Raw genomic sequence first — 16639 nt, forward strand, 5'->3', positions numbered from 1 at the left:
TTAATTTCAAAAACCATTTCTTGACTTCAGTTACCCTCCAGCTACTGTCTCATTTTTATGTAATCTATGCATAATTTTATTGTAGTGTATATAATTAGCATATACTTAGGAAAAAATGGAAAATTATGTGACCAAACTTTTAAAAGTGGTCATCTTAAAGTAATGGAATTATCAGATAATTTATATCTTAACCATTTATGTCTATAAGTTTAATTCATTTAATATGTATGTTTTCATGTGTGAGCTAAATATTGAAGGAGTACTAAAATCTAATCTTTTGTACACCAGATCATGAAAGGGCCCGTAAACACTGCTTTGAAAAATACCATTTGATTGCAAACTGGGATTGTCCTCCATCTAAGTTTTCTAAAAGTACTTAAGAAGGAGTTAAATCCACCCCTAAGAGGAGAGGGGGTGACAGATGAGGGTAAAAAGGATCAAATATATGGTGATGGAAGGAGAACTGACTCTGGGTGGTGAACACATCATGTGATATATTGATGATGTATTGCAGAATTATACACCTGAAACCTATGTAACTTCACTAACAATTTTTATCCCAGTAAACTTTAATTAAAAAAAAAAAAGAAGTTAAAACCATTTTGAGTAAGAAGCTAAACTGGATTGTACAATATGCATAAAATAAGAAATTTTCAGGCATAAGTCAGATAAAAAATTACTCCCACTATTTGACTTCCAACCACCAAAGTATTCTGCAAAGTGGATAGATGGTAGCATGGGTGGCCTCACAGACTGTACACAAAGAATAGTGGAGCAGAGGGAAAACATGGATTTAGGGCTTGCTCTGTCACAAGATTCAGGTACCACTTTATGCCACAGTAGTGTATTGTGGCCTCATGGTTACAACCAGGCACAGAAAAAAGAAGAGATAATCTCTAATCCAGAGGCTAACATCCTGACCCTGCATCCACATTACAGCAGAGAGGAATTGAATTTGATGACTTTGGTGAGGTCAAGGGACCGAATACAAAGCTGCAACAGCAAATACAGAAAATTGTTGCAGAATTAACACAGGAAGTGCAAGGAAAAGATTCTTTAGCCTCAGAACTCCATGTTCGCCATGCCGCCATGGACCACCTTTGCAAAAACTATTCCACGTGACCACGTCTGCCAGTGGGCCAACAGGAATGAGCACCTACCCATAAACAACTGCACTAAACCTGCACTTCATTCCTATGGCCTCCCATTTACTGGTCCGTCAGTCATGCCACCTTTGAAGAAGTTGAAGAAAATGATGGTCCATTTTTTTATGGTCATTAAACCTGCAAAACTGAAAAGCAGTATATTTATTTATTTATTTAAATTACAGTTTATTGGGGTGACAATTGTCAGTAAAGTTACATAGATTTCAGGTATACAATTCTGTACTACATCATCTATATATCACATTGTGTGTTCACCACCCAGAGTCAGTTCTCCTTCCATCACCATATATTTGATCCCCATTACCTTCATCTCCCACCCCCTCCCCCCTTACTCTCTGGTAACCACTAAACTATTGTCGATTTCTATGAGTTTTTGTTTCTTCATTTTTTGGCAGTATTTAACATCTTTGCAAAAAGAAAAAAAGAAAAGATCATTACATTCTGGTCTTCCAGGTTTAATCATTTTGGTTTATTTGGGGAATCATTTTTTCCAAAATTACTAAATGACCCTCCCTAATTTTTACCACATGTAACTACTGAAACATACTGTTAAAGTGTGATTTTTATTAAACATAGTTTAATGTAATTCACCTTTCAAAATAATAGAAGGTTAACAAACTCCTTAGATTATTCTGAACTACTAAAGATAAATTTTAAGAGGGAAGTGGATTTCATAATATTACCTCTTATTTATTCTGAGCAATAGTTTAGTATGAAAATTTTATGTATAAAAATGCTATTTTAGGTACCTTTCCATTCTCTTTATAAATGTGTATTTGAATGCCTCCATATATTATAGTTACACTTTCATGTGTGAATGTTACTTGTATTTCAGATAACTGCATTTCATGCTCATAAGACACTGTTTTTGCAACTATTACCTTGTTTTCCAAAGATAAATGTATTTCAAAGTAGAAATTGATCTAGTTGGATTGTTTGACTTCTAATAACTTATGAAGGAGAAATTAATAACTTTTTAAAGCAAATAGTCAAGAAAATAAAACACAATGTGGAAATATCTAGCAGACTTGCAAATGTGTGTACCCAAGTATCCAATAATTCTATGTCTGGAAACATACTCCAGAAGTAAAAGGACAGCTAAACAAGGATTTGCATTGCAGAAATAATTGTAATCTTGGAAAATTTAGATCAACCTAAGTATCTGTTGATAATAAGATGCTTAACATGTTGGTGCAGTTCCAGGTAAATCAACATGGGAGATGTTAAAAATAATGTTGAATGAAAATGGAAAGATAGAGGATGATACGCACAACACATTGTATGTATTCTTTTAGAACACATGAGATAATCCTATAGTAAATAGATTGCAGATGTAAATAAATATACATCTAGTAAATATAGTAAATAAAAGTCAGATGGTGATTGTCTGGGGGGTTTTTGAAGGGGAATAGTAATGAGGATATTCATTACAGGAGACTAGCCAATCTCTAAAGTTGTATTTGATTTAAATAGAAAGAATAAGAAACAAATATGACAAAATATCAGCTGTAGATATTTAGGTGGTGAGAATATGTTTACATTTTATGTAAATCTTCCCCTTTATTTTGAAATTTCTTTAGAAAATAAGAAAACAGGGAAAAGAAGAAGGGAAACAAATCCATGAAATTGAAAATGCATGTTCCATAAAGTTTGGGAATATAAATAATCTTAAGAGATCTCACAAATACTGAGATGAAAGTTCTTTCAATTTAATAGCTTCAAAACTTTATATTTTTTCAGATCATTATTTTGTAAATGACATGGACAGGAAGAGTCATTTTTATGTAATTAAGATGACCAACAATAATAGGGCACCAATAACTCCAAGAATGAGAACTATTCTGAGAGGCAGCAAAATTTGTCACCCCAAAATATGCCTATTGAATGAACTCGGCCTGGAGGCTTTGCTAGGAATAAATGTAAAGATTTATTCAAGGGTCTTAGGGTTTTCAAACCAGAAAAACAACCAGACCATACCCAGAGTGTTCCCAAGAAGAAGGAAACGCTGATGGTTCTTATAGTAAAAAATACATTCTTGAGAAGAATCAGTCCTATAGTAACCTCTGAATAGGTTGTAGATGATAATTCTCTAGATAACCGGTGGTCTTGATAATGGATGAGTCAGGTGGTCCGGATATGTGAACATCCTTTCCTTAGTCCTTCAGAGTGTAATCTGAGGGTAATCTGGAAATTTGATGTATATATTGGCATTGATGCAGGACTGGAAATTTCAAAAGTTTAAGTTCTCAGACTAGTTAAAACAAGAATAGAATCATTTCCTTTCCCTAAACTGACTTGATTTTAGTAATTTAGCAGCTTGACTATAGTGATTCCATTTTACTTCTTTACTATATTCCTCAAGGCTTCTTTAGAATAAAAATATTTTAAGCTGATCATTTCTTAAAAATGATTACTTTTAAGAAACAGTAGACACAGGAGAAGCTCTGAAAACTGAGTAGATGTTACCCTTTTATAAGAGACGTTTACATTTATGAAGAAAATCTCCATTTGGAAGGTTGTCTCCCTCCCTGTACCAGTAAGAAGGGAATGACTAAATCTCTAGAAACTTATTAACGGGGAAGGCAGAAACTTAAATCTTTGTAACAACTTTACCCTCTTTTATTGTGCTTTGCTTGAAAACTTTCCATAATTGTCTCCCTATGTCCCAACATCTTTCTTTGTCTTTAGCTAGTGCTGGTATTTAAGGTGATGGCTTGGGCCATTTTGGGAGTTAATCGGTTTTCCTGAGTATCTCCCATATATACAGGCGGTAGGCATGCTATTAAACTCTGTTTGTTTTTCTCCTGTTAATCTCTCTTTAAGTATAGAGGGTGGGGGTCTCAGCCTAGAACCTAAAAGGGTAGAAGGAAAAGTATTTTCCCTCCCCCATAACTCTGTGGAAGAATAAGACATGCTTTCTTTGAAGGGATAACATGGAAATGTTATTTTTATTACAACAATATTATTATCAAATGGAAATAGCTCATTTGTTTTGTGATTGAGGTCAATTATTTGTGATACTCTAGAGTACCATTTAAATTAACTCAGTCTAGGCTTACATTGTAAGAAACTAACAGAGGTCCAGGTAGCAATTGTCCCCTATTAAAAATCTGTAACTACTATTTCTAAATGCTGAAAAGAGTTAAGAATTATGTTATGTTCTTAAATTTCATAGCCTTTTTTTTTGAATGTTTATGTCAATCCTCAATTGTTGCTAGAAGTTTAAACATTGACTGAAGCCTGAATACCCTTTATTAAACACATATTTGAGACTTTACCTGTCTAAACACACTAAGAACACTTATATTATAACTTTTAACAGTAATTGTGGATTTATGTCTCCTTAATCCTTTTAAGTGTGTTTATTTCTTATAGATTAGAGCCAGATGATAGCTGTCTACACCTAATTTAAGTAACCAAAACACATATATAATTAGCTTTATTCAGAGTAAATTAGAATTGTTATGGAGCTCTGTCATGTGAAAAAATTGATGACTGAAACCTACATACACAACCATTATCTGCATAGTCTGAGAAGTGAAAATGATGAAAACAAGGAGAAAAAGTTTTTGTACTATCATTTTCTCAGTGTAAATTTACTATATGTTATTTACCTGAAAAATTTACTAAAACATATTAGGAAGATATATGATATCATACTATTGGAGTCTGTTTGGAATATTATCTCACAAAAAAAAATAAGAACATATTGTTTTAACCTTTTTTTTATACTCCAAATTTGGTCTACTAATAAAATGTCTACACGTTAAAAGTATTACTACGAAATAAATGCTAAATTGCATATTTTGAAAAATGCTGAAGGAAGAGTGTTTTGTTTCAATGTTGGGCAATTTAAGAAAAAGAAAAAAAAAAAAGTAAATCCGACTCATCATTCTCAAATAGTATTTATGTAATGACCACACGAGTAAACTATCACATCAAGAAATTATTGTGTAATCAAGTTAACCCATCTACATATACAACTTTCTGAGTTCTAATCTGTATTTTACACCATTCCAGAAGGCATTGAAAAGAAGGAGAAAGGAACAAACGTATTTTAAAACGAATAATTTTTAATGAGTCTTGATAACTTTCAATTTAAGGAGAATAGTTTCAGCATCAGCTTTCAAAGTTTAGCAATGGTCATGTAAAATAAAGGAATATTTAAACCAACTCTGCTGTTGCAAAGTATTTATAAAGCCATCACTTGACCTCCAATTTGATCATACATACATGGAGATGAGTAAGTGAAAGCATTTTTATTTTTGCAAATAGATTCAATAAAAAATGAATCACAGGGGCAGGGGGGACATATCATTTTATAGATGGATCAGTAAATGCAATAAAAATACATTTCAAGCAGGCTACTTTTAAAATATTTTTCTTGATTTTCGAAGCTTTAGGCTATTGGCCCACCTCTCCCTTGACATTTGAAGTACGTGTTTTGAGAATACCATTTCATGAGGAAATAATACTTTGGAAGGTATTAAACACAGTCCAGAGTATTCAACCATTGCAAAACACAGGCTATGTCTGGTCTGTCCACTTACGTATATTCTACACCTCTATTCACCACTCCATTTTTTTCTCTCTGATCCTGTAAGGAGGTTTAACAATACCCTAACCAGTAATGCAGCTGAAACAAAGCACATGCTCTGAAAGAATTGCTGCACTCAACTGACTTGTAAACCAGTGATTAGTAATTGTGCATCTATAACAATAGGGTAAATTAACTAAAAAATAATTAGCAGAATGAAAGCGAATAGTCCAGTGTATTTTTGAGGTAATATTCCAAACTATGAGCATGTGAAAATAGATCAAACTTTTCGGATGGGGTGAGAATAAAACATTTAGAATTATTATTTTTCGAGATTTTTATCTAAATTGGTAGTTGTATAGGAATTTAGAACTAAATTGGTAGTTGTTTAAACATATAAATCTTCACCTATGCAATAGAAATCATTTCTTTACTTACTTTTCAATGATGTTCAAAGAACGAGTGGAAGTACACATGAATCACAGCATATTTAAAAGAACATGAAATAATCTAAAATAAAGCATAATTTGGGTATTGTCATAGAATGAGGTGTTCGTCTAAATAAATGTTATAATAAATGAACTTCTTTTTTCTATTTTGTTAGAAACATTTAAAAATGTTTTGCATTCTGTCCTCAATAAATGGATTATAGAGAACTTTGCACATTTTTAAGTATTAATTCCATCGTTAAAAACATGGTCTTATTCTTTGTGCTGCAATAGAAAGATGTCGAAAAGGGCCATTAAACTTCTAGAGCATTTTGTCATTACAATTCCTAAATCTGCTTTGTATTATTTTTTCTCTATTTTTCTCTCACATTTATGCAATTAGCAATCTTTTTTCACTGCTATATGTGTACTTGGTACTTGTAAAATCCTCTCATCCATTAGCACCTTTGTAATATGCTGCTTCAAATATTCCATGAGCTACAAAAAGTGACAAATAATTTTGTTAGACATGTGGCCAAATAAAAGGGAATACATATTGATTAAAAACAAATGCGCTGCCTCTGAACAAAGTAAGTGAGATTTAGAGCTTGACATGCATACCAGTTTTCTTGACTCTTGTGATGCTTAATTTTCTAGTTTATGTTTCTCAACAGTATTTCCTATAGTTGAAAATGTTCTGTATATTAAATTCAATTTTATTCAACCATTACTGAAGTCACATTATATTTAGCGAAACATAATCGTAGGCCCTATGAATGATGGAATTGTGACAAAAGCAATCACACAAAGGGTTTATAATAAGGAGAATGATAAGAATTCTTTACAATGGAACATTCATTGGGCTACTATAATGTGAAATACCTTCTTTCAGATCACAATTTGTAGACAGAAATGTATCTTAACCACAATAGAGAAATCTTATAATAACATATAAAATACTGTTAGTATAAAGGAGAAATAAGAGGGAAGATAAGCAAGTAGGAATTTAAGATATCTAGTCATTTTAAATCAAAAATGAAAAAGGAGGCTATGTTTAGTCATAGGGACTGATTCTGAAGTTCATAGAAACAGTCTAATCAATGTACAATTGAGCAATCTCTCTTGCTAGATGTGTATATACCATCAGTAAAGACTAGAACTTGGCCACATTTCTTTCAGAAACTCTAGAATGTTTTAAATTGTTTTTGTTAGGGAATGGATTCACATTCATTCTAGTTTTTACATTAACTTAATATTCTCTATTAAAAATTTATTTTTTTATTGGTTTCTGGTGTATAATGTAATAAACAATTATACCCCTCACAAAGTGATAACCCCCCCAATCTATTACCCCTCTGACATTGTATACAACTGTTACAATACCATTGACTATATTCCCTATGCTGTATTTTACATTCCGGGAATGTGGAAAAAAATACATATATTTTAAAATTATAGTTGACATTCAATATTATTCTCCTTCAGCTTCAGGTGTATAGCGCAGTGTTCAGGCATCTACACAGTCTATGAATTGATCCCCCTGATAAGTCCAGTGCCCATCCGGCACCTTACATGATCTTTACAACATTGTTGATTATATTCCCCATACTGTGTTTCATATCCCCATGACTATACTGTAACTACTAATTTGTACTTTTTAATCCCTTCACCTTCTCCCCCTCCCCGTCCCATCTAGCAACCATTAGTTTTTTTCTCTATATCTCTGAGTCTATTTCTGTTTTGTTTGCTCATTTATTCTGTTCTTTATATTTCACATATAAGTGAGATCATACAGTATTTGTCTTTCTCAGTCTGACTTATTTCATTTAGCATAACATTCTCTAGGTCCATCCATATTGCTGCAAATGGTAAGATTTCATTCTTTTTTATGGCTGAGTAATATTCCAATGTATAAATTTTTCGTTATATATTTTTCTTATTTAATTGAGCAAGTTTCTTTTTATTCCACACATACCCACTAATTTGGAAATCACATCATGTACTTCTATTTGTCTTCTATTTATCATTCTATCTTTAAAGAAATATTATATCTATATTTTCTTACTACTTTATAAAATTTAAAGAACAAACACCCCTCCATTTATGTTTGTTTACTTACTTTATTTTCTCTTCGTCAGTAAGATAAAACCTTTATATGGTTTTAATTCTCCTGATGATGTTTAATTATAAAATCTTTTGAATTTTTGGTTTATGCTATTTTTTTCCTTACTTTAGTGTGTGTGTGTGTGCGCATGTGTGTGCGATCTTTATTTAACAAATCTTACCAATACTGTTACATTATCATTATATTCATATAAATTAATCTATAATTATTAAAATATTTATTGTTCACCATTATTTATTATGATCTTCAGCTTTCACTATTTTTGAGATTTACTTTTAATTTAATTAGAATAGTTGCCTATAAAATTTCCTCATATAAAGTAGAGAGATGACGTACATTCTGATCCTTCTATATTAACAAAAAGAAAAAGTTTTTTTAGTTCTTATACAGGGCTACTCTGGGTGTAGAAAACATGGATACACTATTTTTCGTTATTGAAGTCTATACATTTTGCTCACTTAGATTCTAGTATTGTAGGTAATAAATTAAAACACTGGTTTAATTTCTTTAAATAATATATTCTTTCTGCCTGGTAGAGATATGTATTGTGAAGAATTAGGCTCCACTTCAAGGGACATAATACTGAAAAATGGTAGCTCAATACACTAGAAGTTCTTTTTTCTGTCATGTAAAAGAAACAGAGGTGGAGTCCAGTGATCGCTCTTTCTAGATATGTATATCTCATCTGGATTTGCATGACTCATGTATATCTATTATGGATCTATAACATTTCAGGGACTGGAGGTCTTTCATGCATGTCTCCACTATCCTCTAAGAAATAGATCTTGTTTTCGCAGTCCAGTATAGCTGCTGGAGCTCCAGTTATCACATTCCCATTCTAAGAAACAAATAGTAAAAGAAAAAAATGGCATCTCTTTTCATTTTATAAAGTCAACTTTATTAAGGTATAAATTTCATAAAATAAAATGTACCTATTTTAAGTTTTCAGATCAATGAATATTTTTTGTGTATGCGTGTATTTGTGTAAACACTACCACAATCAAGGTATTCAACATTTCCATTGTTCAAAAGAGTTTTCTTATGCCTTGGCCAGTTAACCACTTTATCCCCATTTCAAGGCAAATACTGATCTGATTTTATGAGTCTAGAATATTATAGCCTATTATAGAATTGCATACAAATGGAATCATATGTATTATTTTTAATCTGTCTTCTTTCTCACATAGTGGTTTTGAGATTTATCATTTTTCTTCTTGTGTATTGGTAGTTTATACCTTTTTATTGCTGAATCCTATTTTATTTCTAAGTTGTTCCATTTAGAGTTCCCAGTAATTATTCTTTGTCTGGTCTTGTGGTGCATTGCCCTATGAATGTAAAGTTAAATATTCAACCAATGACTCAAGAAAAAACTCCATGAAGATTTCTAGAGTTATTTTTCTACATATCTCCCTCCTCTCTGGAACTATGCCCTACAAATTCCAGATGACCAACAATCTCTATTTCCTCAGCTCAGTGAGATATTGGTCTCTGTTTGAATTTTTAATTTCTGCACCAATACCTAGAGAGTGCTGCCAGGTAAAAATCTAGGCAATTGTTGGGCTTGTCTCATTTGTTTCCATTCTTCTTGCATCACAATTCTATGGGTCTCTTGCTTAATTTCTAAACATATGTGCTTAGTTATTTCATTCAGTTTTTAGTTGTTTATATTAGGAGAGCTAGTCTGTTATGAGTTATTTCACATTGACTAGAAACTTAGAGAGGGCCCTTTGCCATTTAAGTAGACATTCTGGAATTTTCATTTAACATGTCAGCTTATATTTCATTGACCAGAACTTAACTCATGAGTACTCTTAATTTAAAATAAGCAACTTTGGCATATAGTAATATGTGTAAGTGACTCAACTAAAACAGTTATTTTACTAAAAATTAGTGGACAGTGGGTACTGGAAGGCAACTAGAAGTCACAATCACAGAAATCTATATGATTTCCCCTTGATTTTAAATAAAATATATGGGAATATTGTCAAGAAAAAATACAAACTTTTGGAAAAATGGAGAGACAAATCACACAAGAGGCAATAAAAACTGTGATGCATGAATAAAGAAAGCTCAACTGTCTAGTAATCAAAGAAATAAAAATTAAAACTACAACCACCAAATGGCACACATTGAAAAATCTGGCAATAAAATATTGGAAAGGATAGGAAGCAATGTAAACTCTTATAAGTGGCTAGTTAAAGTTAAAATTAGCACAATTTTGAAATGCAGCTTTGAAATATCTACTATAGGTAAAGATATGCTTAATGTATTTTCTAGCCATTTTATTTCTAGGAATTTTCCTTGAAGAAACTCTTCCATAGGAACACAAGGAGACGTACATGAGGTTGTTAATAACAACATCCTTTGTAATAGCAAAAAAAGCAAACTAAGTGCACAAAAAATAGATAAATAAATTGTGATATACAATTATTTCATATAATAAAATACTTCATAGCAGTGAAAATGAACTAAGAGCTTTCATAGAACATAGATTTCTTTGCCAATTCATGTTAGTATGTGTGAAACCTCTCGATATGGAAGTGAAGCTGTTGGTGTCCTTTGGCTAGTGTTGGATTGAGAAATTACAGGAACTGAGATGAAAGTTTCTTCTCCAAAGGCTCAAGAGCGTTTTGGGTAGGAAGCTGTGTTGAGACTACTCTACTCTCAGGAGAAATGTATAGGTTGTTCTCAGCCAGGTACTATAATTCCCCTCCAATGCTTCAATCTCTAGGAGGGAATCTCCACAAAATCACAGGCATAGCACCCTATCTATCCTCCAAAGAGATTTTCACACAGATCAACTCACTCCCTTTCTCCCACCTGACATCGTTATGATGGCTCCACCTATAAGCTTTGCCTCAGATTCCGCCAGCAGTGCAAACTTTTTTTTTTTTTTTTTTTAAGTATCTGGGGCCTCTTCTAGATTCTATCTACCAAGGTCTTGATCAAAGATACTTTACTTTAAAGGTCTCAGCTATATGCAATATAGCTATATGTGAGCTAGTTATACCTATATGTATCTCTATACATCTATCTCTAGATATATAGATAGATGATAGGTAAATGATAGATACATTGATAGAGATATATGCTATATTCTTCAGGCTGTGTCAGCCATGGTTGGATGAGCCACGGAGAGGGATAACAGACAGTGTACCAGGATCTTGTTGATGCTACATCTTTCCAGTTTGCAGATTTACAGTTCTTACTGTTTTCAGACCACACCAAAAATAAATAATAAAGTCTCCTAAGACATCAGGGATAGCATTTAGATTCTTACCAGATATAGGAGGAATTGTTATTTCAAAATTATTGATGGTATTAAAGATTCAGGCCCTTCTTATTATCTGTTATATTGATGATATAATGGCATTTTACTGATGTGTATTCTCAGCCATGCCCACTGCCAAGTGATAGTGAAGTCCTCTTTGCCAAAACAATTTTATAGACAATCTTCAATGATCATCTAATGATTGCAGTTTCTCAATTTTATCCACCCTGTTCATTCACTGGACTTAGTTTTAATGTCAATAAAGAAATATATTTTCACCACGAGTAGTATAGTTCACCCAAATCACTACATTCTTTGCATGCCCAGTATAGATTTTCCTTAAAAATATAAAAATGAAATGAAACAAAACCTCTGAAAGTACAAGTAACCTTCCAAAACAATTCCAAAAATAAACAGAAAGAATTCATGCTACCTACCTATTAAAATTGCAGAGAGAACAATTGAAAAAAAAAAATCTGTTTTGTCCATTACTGAATAGTATTAGAGTTGTTAAGAAAAATAAGCCAAAACATTTTTTGAAAAGGAACATCGATTGGCATTAGCTAACCTGAATCTACCCTTGAAACTTCAAATCAAGCAAGTGAAAATAATAATCCAGATGAATTGGCAATAAAATTGAGGCTGTGTGTCTGTTTTTAACATTGACAGCTCCCGATATTTCCAGTTTTCTGAATAATTTACATCACAAATGTTTAAAAAGGTAAAAAAGCAAACAAACAAAAAACAAAAACACACCAAAAATGCCATATATGTGGACAGATAGATTTATGAAGAAATGTTATTTTGTGCCCCATACTTGGTGCAATACTTGAGTCCAATCAACCTTACATACTCCATTCTGAACATCTCCTATTTCTGTTTCTTTTTAAAGATCTCTCAATAGTTATTTTGTAGGTTTCCACATTTTAATATGTAATTATTATAAAATAACTAAATATGTTGATTTGAAAGAAGCAACCTGTAATGCACATTAGTATCAACTGGGGAGATTTTAAAAGGCCAATGCCCATATTGCGCCTCAAACCAATTAAATCAGAATGTGTGGGAATCAAAGCAGATATCAATAGTTTCTCAAGATTCCCTAAGTGATTCTAATATGCACTGAGCTTTGGGAGTCAAGTATCATTTTTTTTTTAAAGTTCCCCAAATTAGTGTCATTTTGAAATCTGGGTTTGAGAACTTTGGCCCAAATTGTTAATGGAGTACTCAGTAATACCTCTCGTGCCTATTCAAATGATTATTTGCAACGAAATGATCAGATAAAACCTATTTATAATTTGTAGTATTAATTTAATATAATCAGTAGATTAAATTATTTTCCAGTATTTATTTCCTCAGGAATATCTCTTGTAATTGTATTAATATCATGAAAATACTTCAGTGATTATATCTTCAGCAATAGAACAAAGATAAACTTCAAATCAACATAAGAAAAATTATCACAATTAAAATGAAGTTATTATTCTAATAAGACAAGGATGAAGAAAAATTCTCTATGTACTGCTTAATGTATCTTTGATTATCCACCATGTCTAACTGTGGTAGAATTGAAAAGTTAATACCCAAACAGTACGAAAAAAGTAAAGCCTGCTAATCCCCAGTGAGGATGAAATTTGATGGATATAAACTTGAAGTTAGTTAAAGCCCTGAGATTTCATCCTATGATTAAAAATTGCTCTGTAGGAATAGTGTTAAAATAATATTTAAAATGAATGCTCCCTTTTTCATAGTGACATAAAGTCTGTATATCATATCTAGAAATATGTCTTTATTTCAACCATATTTTCAGTCAAATAATTAAAAAGTCATGAATATTTACAGATAAGTATTTTGAAATCCTAGGTTTTACAAGACAAGAAATGAAAGTCCAAAAGATATGATTCATCTGAGAAGGGAACATTTATTAGTAGCAAAGCTGGGTCTGGGACCCTGATTTTCTGACTCCTTCCATGAGACTACGTTCATAGGCCAGGCAATGGAAGACTGTAAATATGGCACAAGCTGGTGGAAAATGGTGGCTTCCAAATTATATATACTATCTTTATAATGCAAATAGGCCTGAATGTCCCGACCCGCGGGACACTACACGAGGGACCCCGAAGCACCTAGAAGGGAGGAAAATGGGAGACACAAAGACCGGAGACAAGACAGGAGTTCTGATCAAGTCTCTCTTTACTGCAGCTCAATCATGGGTTATATACATTTTTGTGCTGGGTGGAGGGGCATTAACGTAAGTAGGGTTGCCGCAGGCTGATGGTCTTAAGCCATCTGGACATACCCTACAGAATGTGGGTGTTACCTAAAGACCCAAGTAACTTCCTCTATCTCATGCTTCTCAGTCATGTGATGGTGCCTTACAGGCACCCGCCCACTACACCTGAAAATTTATCTGAATAGAGCCAGAATTAAAGAAAAAACTGGAAGTAGACAACAAATCACCAAATGATTCTTTTATACTTTGGTGCCAAAATATCAGAGCTTTGTATTCTTTAAGAGACATTAGGGGACTTATTCTATTATCATTGTGCTTATAGGCACCCAAATCCCACAGTAGAGCATCCCCTTCAGAACAGGGATGGGATACAACCTGAATACAACTGGTCAACCATACTGACTTTTTATAGCAGCAGCTGCTCTGATTAGCTGTGGCATCCTGGGGACTAGTGAAGGAATCCAAGGTGACTGGCTATGCTCTTGCCTTCTTATTAAATATTTTTTCTATTACTCCTGTTAACAAAGCTTTAAAAAAGCACAAAATTACAAAAATGCTTATGAAGACACTTATTGCATTATATAAGCCAAAACGAGTATAAAGACAAAAGGTTGACACCACTGAAGTTTTACCATTGAATTGTAAGAAATTGCTAGGCCTTTTTGAAACACATACTAGTATGTAATAGTAGTTAAAGATTAAAGAAGTAGTCTTTGAAACGTGAAATATTTTAAGCAAAAAGGGGAAGAGTAAATTATAAGTTGCTGTATTATTTTTATGATGGGTTAAATAGCAATCCCATCTGAATACACACAATGCTAGAACATATGTAAGCTTTTGCATATCAGCATGCACTATTAATGGTTTCTGAAGATTCATAAAACATAATAAACTGCTTTTACCCTAAGGAAATTACACTTGCAAATGTACTACATAAATAGAATATTCATGTGCTTAGAATGTGTTTTGTTTTATTACAAAGCTAGCTCACTCTGTACATCATTTAGAAGCTTATTTGACTTCATTGCCCTAAATATCTGATTTATTATTCTATACAATGGATGGTTGCTAGAACGTTCATAGGTCACCAGATGGTAAAACAATAATTTAGTATTGCTAAACCAAGTCCCAAGCTAACCAGGAATAAATGAGAGTCCTCTAACTTGACTTCTTTCTGTAATATGACATTATTAAATGTGGCATTAGTATGGCACTTAAAACAGTATGTGATACCAACTCGTACTGATAAATGTTTGCAGGTATTGAGAATTAAAAAGCATCATTGGAACCTGATTGATAAGAAATTTTGAGCTGCTGTGGTGTTTCATGACTTAAACTTTACCATGTATTCTTTTATTGTTAGATCAATCAGTGTCTTGATTGCACAAAGTAAGACCAGACAGAATTTGTTGCTTTCGAAATCAATGGACTTTATAGTGACATGTGGTAAATATGTGCCCCAGGAAACGCTTCTTGATTCCGATATTCTGGTGACTTAAAGGTTTCCAGGCATCTAGTTTTCTAGTCACTGTTCATTAGATGGCTTATTCGTAACAGACTTTCAAGTTCAACTTGTTGAGTTAAACTAAAATGAACATAAAGTGACACTTGTGGCAAGAAAGCTGCTCAGAAATACAGAGCTGATGATGATGAGTGGCGAGATTACACAAGGATTGTCTTCAGGATCCCAAGGGAATTACAAATACTTGATGGAACTACTCAGGGTTTTGGATTTTCCTAGAAGAAAAAGTGGAATGTTTCAACAAATTTGTGATTTCACCTGCTAATCAATCCAGCAGAAAATTAAAGATGGCATGATATGATAGTGACAAATCATACTTAAAATAAAGCAGTGTTTTCCCATTAGTTTTTCCTTCTGCTGAGACCTTCTTTCAGATGAAAATGCATCATTTTTAAAATAAGGCTGAACTATCTCGCTGGCAAGCTAGAAAAGCACCCTTGTCACCAACCTGAAATACTTGAAGTCAGAAACTCAGAATTTCTCCAAGTGATATATTTCCCAAGTTCTCAAGGGTTACCGCATACTTCAAGATCCACAGCAGCATTCCGACCAGGGTCAAGGTAAGAAGATATCAACTGGAAGAGGGAAGAGAAGGACTCCAACTCTCATAGAAGGGATGACACAAACAAAAGCTCAAAGATAGCAAAATGGAAAGTATGTTTGGAAAAGGAAGCGTCATTTAGGGTGCCCAAAGGATAAGATTCTGCTTTTAGAAATAAATATGGGAAAGCAGTTTTTCTACTGACAGTCAAAGCCTCATATGTGAGGCTAAGGAATTTTGAATTTATTTAATGGGAGATGTGAGTCACTGACCGTTTTTGAATAGAGTGAGGAAACAACTCTGAACAAAGTTGGGCTCTCTAGAGAGATCACATTGTCTTGAATATGCATGAAAGACCAAAAGAGAAATCCTATATTTTAGTCTTATCAGATTTTTGGTAAAGAGGTGAATAAAGATGTAGCAAGAGCATTACCCCCAGATGGGAGGATATGGCCCACTTGACTCAATCTTTTACTTTTAGAATCACTAGGGATAAGGGGACTCTAGCAAAGAGTGATAAAATGAAAAAAAGCTGTATAATTACTAGAAAATATTTTTTGGTTTACAGTTTAGTATCAAGGCAACATTAATTCTAATATTGAACACAATTGTGTCTTTTCAGACTTAAGATTCTAACAGCAGACCTCATAGATGGGTTCCTAAGGCAAGTTAATATATGAAACCAATGATACTATAAAGAGACACTTCTAAACATATTTTCTTTTCTCATGTGGGAAAGTGTCATTTCTGGAAGGGATAGCAGAAAGAAAAAAAAATATTACACCTCTTTGATCTTTGAAAGTTGAGAATAAATGA

The 16639-nt window shown here is 32.9% G+C and overlaps 1 pseudogene; it reads left to right on the forward strand.

The window, feature by feature from the left end:
- Positions 1 to 235: 235 nt before the first annotated feature.
- LOC117020660 (protein EURL homolog) overlaps positions 236 to 16639 on the forward strand; it is a 43757-nt pseudogene continuing 27353 nt past the window's right edge.

Source organism: Rhinolophus ferrumequinum, chromosome 3, assembly GCF_004115265.2.
Source record: "Rhinolophus ferrumequinum isolate MPI-CBG mRhiFer1 chromosome 3, mRhiFer1_v1.p, whole genome shotgun sequence".
NCBI lineage: Eukaryota > Metazoa > Chordata > Mammalia > Chiroptera > Rhinolophidae > Rhinolophus > Rhinolophus ferrumequinum.